We start from the raw sequence: 6607 nt of genomic DNA on the forward strand, positions 1-6607 counted from the left end.
GCAAGTATATCCTTTCGTAAATATGGAAACCAAAACTGCACGCAGTACTCCAGGTGTGGTCTCAACAATACCCTGTACAATTGTAGCAGGACTTCCCTGCTTTTATACTCTATCCCCCTTGCAATAAAGGCCAACATTCCATTTCCTTCCTGCTTACTTGCTGTACCTGCATACTAACTTTTTGAGTTTCATGCACAAGGACCCCCAGGTCCCTCTGTACTGCAACACTTTGCAATTATTCCATTTAAATTATGATTTGCTTTTCTATTTTTCGTGCCAAAGTGGATAACCTCACATTTTCCCACATTATACTCCATCTGCCAAATTTTTGCCCACTCACTTAGCCTGTCTGTATCCCTTTGTAGATTTTTTTGTGTCCTCCTCACAATTTGCTTTCCCACCCATGTTTGAATCATCAGCAAACTTGGCTACATTACACTCGGTCCCTTCATCCAAGTCATTAATATAGACTGTAAATAGTTGAGGACCCAGCACCGATCCCTGCGGCATGTCAAATCACATTTGACAAATTTGCTGGAGTTTTTTGAGGATGTAACGAGCAGGGTGGATAAGGGGTAACCAGTGGATGTGGTGTATTAGGATTTCCAGAAGGCATTCGATAAGGTGCCACATACTGCACAAGATAAGAGCTCACGAGATTGGGGGTAATATATTAGCATGGATAGAGGATTGGCTAACAAACAGAAAACAGAGAGTCCGGTTGGCAAACGGTAACTAATGGGGTGCCACAGGGATCAGTGCTGGGGCCTCAACTATTTGCAATCTATATCAATGACTTGGATGAAGGGACCGAGTATAATGTAGCCAAGTTTGCTGACGATACAAAGATGGGTGGGAAAGCAAGTTGAGAGGACACAAAGAAACTGCAAAGGGATATAGATAGGCTAAGTGAGTGGGAAAACATTTGGCAGATGGAGTATAATGTGGGAAAATGTGAGGTTATCCGCTATGGCAGGAAGAATAAAAATGCAAATTATTACTTAAATGTAGAGAGATTACAAAATGTTGTGGTACAGAGGGACCTGGGGGTCCTTGTGCATGATCCACAAAAAGTGAGTGTGCAGGTATAGCAAGTAATCAAGAGGCAAATGGAATGTTGGCCTTTATTGCAAGGGGGATAGAGTATAAAAGCAGAGAAGTCCCGCTACAACTGTACAGGGTATTAGTGAGACCACACCTGGAATACTGCGGGCAGTTTTGGTCTCCTTATTTAAGTAGGGATTTACTTGCATTGGAGGCTGTTCAGAGAAGGTTCACTAGGTTGATTCCGGAGCTGAAGGGGTTGAGTTTTGAAGAAAGGTTGAGTAGCTTGGGCCTATACTCATTGGAATTCAGAAGAATGAGAGGTGATCTTATTGAAACATGTAAGATACTGAGGAGGCTCAACAGGGTAGATGCAGAGAGGATGTTTCCACTCATAGTGGAATCTACAACTCGGGGCATAGATTAAGAATAAGGGGTCACCCATTTAGAATTGAGATGAGGGGGGATTTCTTCTGTGGCATTCTCTGCCCCAAAGAGCTGTGGAGGCTTGGGTCACTGAATATATTTAAAGTAGAGATAAACAGATTTTTGAATGATAAGGGAGTCATGGGGAGCGGGCAGGGAAGTGGAGCTGAGCCCAAAATCACATCAGCCATGATCTTATTAAATGGCAGAGCAGTCTTAAGGGGCCAAATGGCCTGCTCCTATTTCTTATGTTCTTATATCCGCAGCATAACTAAGACCGCCTATTTCCATCTCCGTAACATTGCCCATCTCCACCCTTGCCTCAGCTCATCCGCTGCTGAAGCCCTCATCCGTGCCTTTGTTACCTCTAGACTTGATATATCAACGCATTCCTGGCTGGCCTGCCACATTCTACCCTACGCAAACTAGAGGTTTCCATATTTATGAAAGGATATACTTGCTTTGGAGGCAGTTCAGAGAAGGTTCACTCGGTTGATTCCGGAGATGAAGGGATTGACTTATGAGGAAAGGTTGAGTAGGTTGGGCCTCTACTCATTGGAATTCAGAAGAATGAGAGGTGATCTTATCGAAACATATAAGATTATGAGGGGGCTTGACAAGATGGATGCAGAGAGAATGTTTCCACTGATTGGGGAGACTAGAACTGGGGGGCATAATCTTAGAATAAGGGGCCGCCCATTTAAAACAGAGATGAAGAGAAATTTCTTCTCTGAGAGTTGTAAATCTGTGTAATTCGTTGCCTCAGAGAGCTGTGGAAGCTGGGACATTGAATAAATTTAAGACAGAGATAGACAGTTTCTTAAATGATAAGGGGTTATGGGGACCGGGCGGGGAAGTGGAGCTGAGTCCATGATCAGATCAGCCATGATCGTATTAAATGGCGGAGCAGGCTCGAGGGGCTGTATGGCCGACTCCTCTTCCCATTTCTTATGTTCTTATGATCCAAAACTCGGCTACCTGTGTCCTAACTTGCACCAAGTCCCGCTCACCCAACCTACATTTACTTCCGGTTAAGCAATGCCTCGATTTCAAACTTCTCATCCTTATTTTCAAATCCCTCTATGACCTCGCCCCTCCCGATCTCTGTAATCTCCAGCCCCACAACCTCCTGAGATGTCTGGCTCCTCTAATTCTGCCCTCTTGAGCATCCCTGATTATAATCGCTCAACCATTGGTGACCATGCCTTCTGTTGCCTAGGTCCCAAGCTCTGGAATTCCCGGCCTAAACCTCTCTGCCTCCCTACCTCGCTTTCCTCCTTCAAGTTGGGGCCTTGGTTTAACATCTCATGTGAAAGACCTCACATCTGACAGTGTAGCGCTCCCTCAGTACTGCCCCTCCGACAGTGCAGTGCTCCCTCAGTACTGCCCCTCCGACAGTACGGCCCTCCCTCAGTACTGCCCCTCCGACAGTGCGGCCACCTCAGTACTGCCCCTCCGACAGTGCGGCGCTCCCTCAGTACTGCCCCTCCGACAGTGCAGCAGTTCCTCAGTACTGTACCGGGAGTTTCAGCCTAGATTTTCTGCTCAACTCTCTAGAAATATAGAAACATAGAAAATAGGTGCAGGAGTAGACCATTCGGCCCTTCGAGCCTGCACCACCATTCAATAAGATTATGGCTGATCATTCCCTCAATATCCCTTTCCTGCTTTCTCTCCATACCCCTTGATCACGTTAGCCGTAGGGGCCATATCTAACTCCCTTTTGAATATATCCAATGAACTGGCATCAACGACTCTCTGCGGCAGGGAATTCCACAGGTTAACAATTCTCTGAGTGAAGAAGTTTCTCCTCATCTCGGTCCTAAATGGCTTACCCCTTATCCTTAGACTGTGTCCCCTGGTTCTGGACTTCCCCAACATCGGGAACATTCTTCCTGCATCTAAACTGTCCAGTCCCATCAAAATTTCATGTTTCACTGAGATTCACTCTCATTCTTCTAAACTCCAGTGAATACAAGCCCAGTTGATCCAGTCTCTCCTCATATGTCAGTCCTGCCATCCCGGGAATCAGTCTAGTGAACCTTCGCTGCACTCCCTCAATAGCAAGAACGTCCTTCCTCAGATTAGGAGACCAAAACTGAACACAATATTCCAGGTGAGGCCTCACCAAGGCCCTGTACAACTGCAGTAAGATCTCCCTGCTCCTATACTCAAATCCCCTAGCTATGAAGGCCAACATACCATTTGCCTTCTTCACCGCCTGTTGTACCTGCATGCCAACTTTCAATGACTGATGCACCATGACACCCAGGTCTCGTTGCACCTCCCCTTTTCCTAATCTGCCGCCATTCAGATAATATTCTGCCTTCCTGTTTTTGCCCCCAAAGTGGATAACCTTTGGAGTGAGACGCAAACCCTCAACCTTCTGGCTCAGAAGCAAGAGTGCTACCCACTGAGACACAGCTGACCAGGATTTGTTCCCTCCACCCTTTATTAACATTAAATATAAAATTCTTAAAGATCTTGACAGAATAGATGCTAGGAGGATGTTTCCCCAGGCTGGAGAGTCTAGAACTAGGAGTCACAGTCTTACGAAAAGTGGGTGGCCATTTTGGACTGAGATGAGAAATTTCTTCACAGAATCTTTGGAATTCTCTACTCCAGAGGGCTGTGGAGGCTCAGTCATTGAGTATATTCAAGGCCGAGATTGTTAGATTTTTGGACTCTTGTGGAATCGAGTGCTATGGGGATTGGGCAAGAAAGTGGAGTTGAGGTAGAAAATCAGCCATGATCTTATTGAATGGCGGAGCAGGCTCGTGGGGCCGAAAGGCCAACTCCTGCTCCTATTTCTTATGTTCTCCCCCGACTCTCCCGATTTCTCCCCACTCCTTCCCAAAGCTGGCATCGGCTAAATTGACAGAGACCAGAAATGGGAGCTGACACAGTCTGTGTCTGGGTCTGTGTCTCTCCCACATGTACCCACCACACTGCACCATGTGGGATTTTAAACTTTGCTTCTGTGGGTGAATTGTCTGAGCTGGGAGTTGGGTTCGGAGCCAGACAAAGTTTTTTGAACTAATAAAAACAGGAGACTATAATCCTCGAAGTACTCGTGGTTACTTAATAAAAATGTAATTAAGCTGACGAGGCTCTACTGAAACACACAGGGGGGAACAAAATGTTCGACGATAATTAGCTCCATAATTAATCTTATGGTGATTAAATTTAACAGCTTCAGTCTCTGACTCAGTGTTGGAGCTCGGTTCCGCCTCAAGGGTCTTATTAGATACACTGAGAAAAGAAAGAGAAAAGCAGAAACACACACAGGTCGCCTGTTTAAAGGAGCTGTTGAACTCGCTGCCTGGGGAAAATTGGAGGCCAGGAGACAGAACGTTCAAGGCTATTGACACTAAGTAGTTTGGCCGCGCACAGAGCCAGGGAAACTGGCGAGCGAGCGGCTGTTCTGTTTTTTTAAAATCGAGACTCTTGCTCACAAAACCATCAAGGTCGAAAAACGTAGGAGAGAAGATAAAGGAAAGCAAGTAGGTGCCGCCAACCTTGTGTTTCTTTGTCATGTCAGCTTGGGATTTTCCATGACGCCAAGTTTGTTTTTCCGTGATGCCAAGTTTGGCTTTTGATGGTCTGAGGTGCAGAGGGGGAACACGATTCAAGGTTTTGAGGGTCTAATAATGAGTCTAAGTAGATGCAATGAGACTTGCAAATCCTGTCTGACTAACTTCATTGAGTTCTTTGATGAAGTAACGGAGAGGGTGAATGAGGGCACTGCCGTTGATGTGTATATGGACTTTCAAAAGGAGTTTGAATAAATGCGGCGAGTGTCTCACCTCCTGACTCCGCAAAGCCTTTCCACCATCTACAAGGCACAAGTCAGGAGTGTGATGGAATACTCTCCACTTGCCCGGATGAGTGCAGCTCCAACAACACTCAAGAAGCTCGACACCATCCAGGACAAAGCAGCCGCTTGATTGGCCCCCCATCCACCACCTTCAACATTCACTCCCTCCACCACCGGCGCACCATGGCTGCAGTGTGTACCATCTACAAGATGCACTGCAGCAACTCGCCAAGGCTTCTTCGGCAGCACCTCACAAACCCGCGACCTCTACCGCCTAGAAGGACAAGGGCAGCAGGTGCATGGGAACACCATCATCTTCATGTTTCCAAGTCGGACATTATCCCGACTTGGAAATATATCGGCCGTTCCTTCATCTTCGCTGGGTCACAATCCTGGAACTCCCTCCCTCACAGCACTGTTGGAGCACCTTCACCACACGGACTGCAGCGGTTAGGGATGGACAATAAATGCTGTCCTTTCCGGTGACACCCACATCCCGTGAATGAATAAAACAAAATGCTACTAACTAGACGCTAGAAAAATTAAAGGGATTAAAGGGTCGGTGGCAGTGTGGATATAAAATGTACTAAGTGACAGGAAGCAGATAGTAGGAGTGAACAGTTTTTGAGACTGGAGGGAAGTATACAGTGATGTTACCCTTCGGCCGCCTGAGGAAAAGAGTGTTTGAAGACCAGGCCCTCAAATCTGCCACCAAGCTCATGGTCTACAGGGCTGTAGTGATACCCGCCCTCCTGTATGGCTCAGAGACATGGACCATATACAGTAGACACCTCAAGTCGCTGGAGAAATACCACCAACGATGTCTCCACAAGATCCTACAAATCCCCTGGGAGGACAGACGCACCAACGTCAGCATCCTCAGCATTGAAGCACTGACCACACTTGATCAGCTCCGCATGCCAGACACGAGACTCCCAAAGCAAACGCTCTACTCGGAACTCCTTCATGGCAAACGAGCCAAAGGTGGGCAGAGGAAACGTTACAGGGACACCTTCAAAGCCTCCCTGATAAAGTGCAACATCCCCACCGACACCTGGGAGTCCCTGGCCAAAGACTGCCCTAAGTGGAGGAAGTGCATCCGGAAGGGTGCTGAGCACCTCGAGTCTCATCGCCGAGAGCATGCAGAAACCAAGCGCAGGCAGCGGAAAGAGTGTGCAGCAAACCAGACTCCCCACCCACCCCTTCCCTCAACCACTGTCTGTCCCACCGGTGGCAGGGACTGTGGCTCTCGTATTGGACTGTCCAGTCACCTAAGGACTCATTTTTAGAGTGGAAGCAAGTCTTCCTCGATTCCGAGGG

The sequence above is a fragment of the Pristiophorus japonicus genome, chromosome 10 (assembly GCF_044704955.1).
Source record: "Pristiophorus japonicus isolate sPriJap1 chromosome 10, sPriJap1.hap1, whole genome shotgun sequence".
NCBI lineage: Eukaryota > Metazoa > Chordata > Chondrichthyes > Pristiophoridae > Pristiophorus > Pristiophorus japonicus.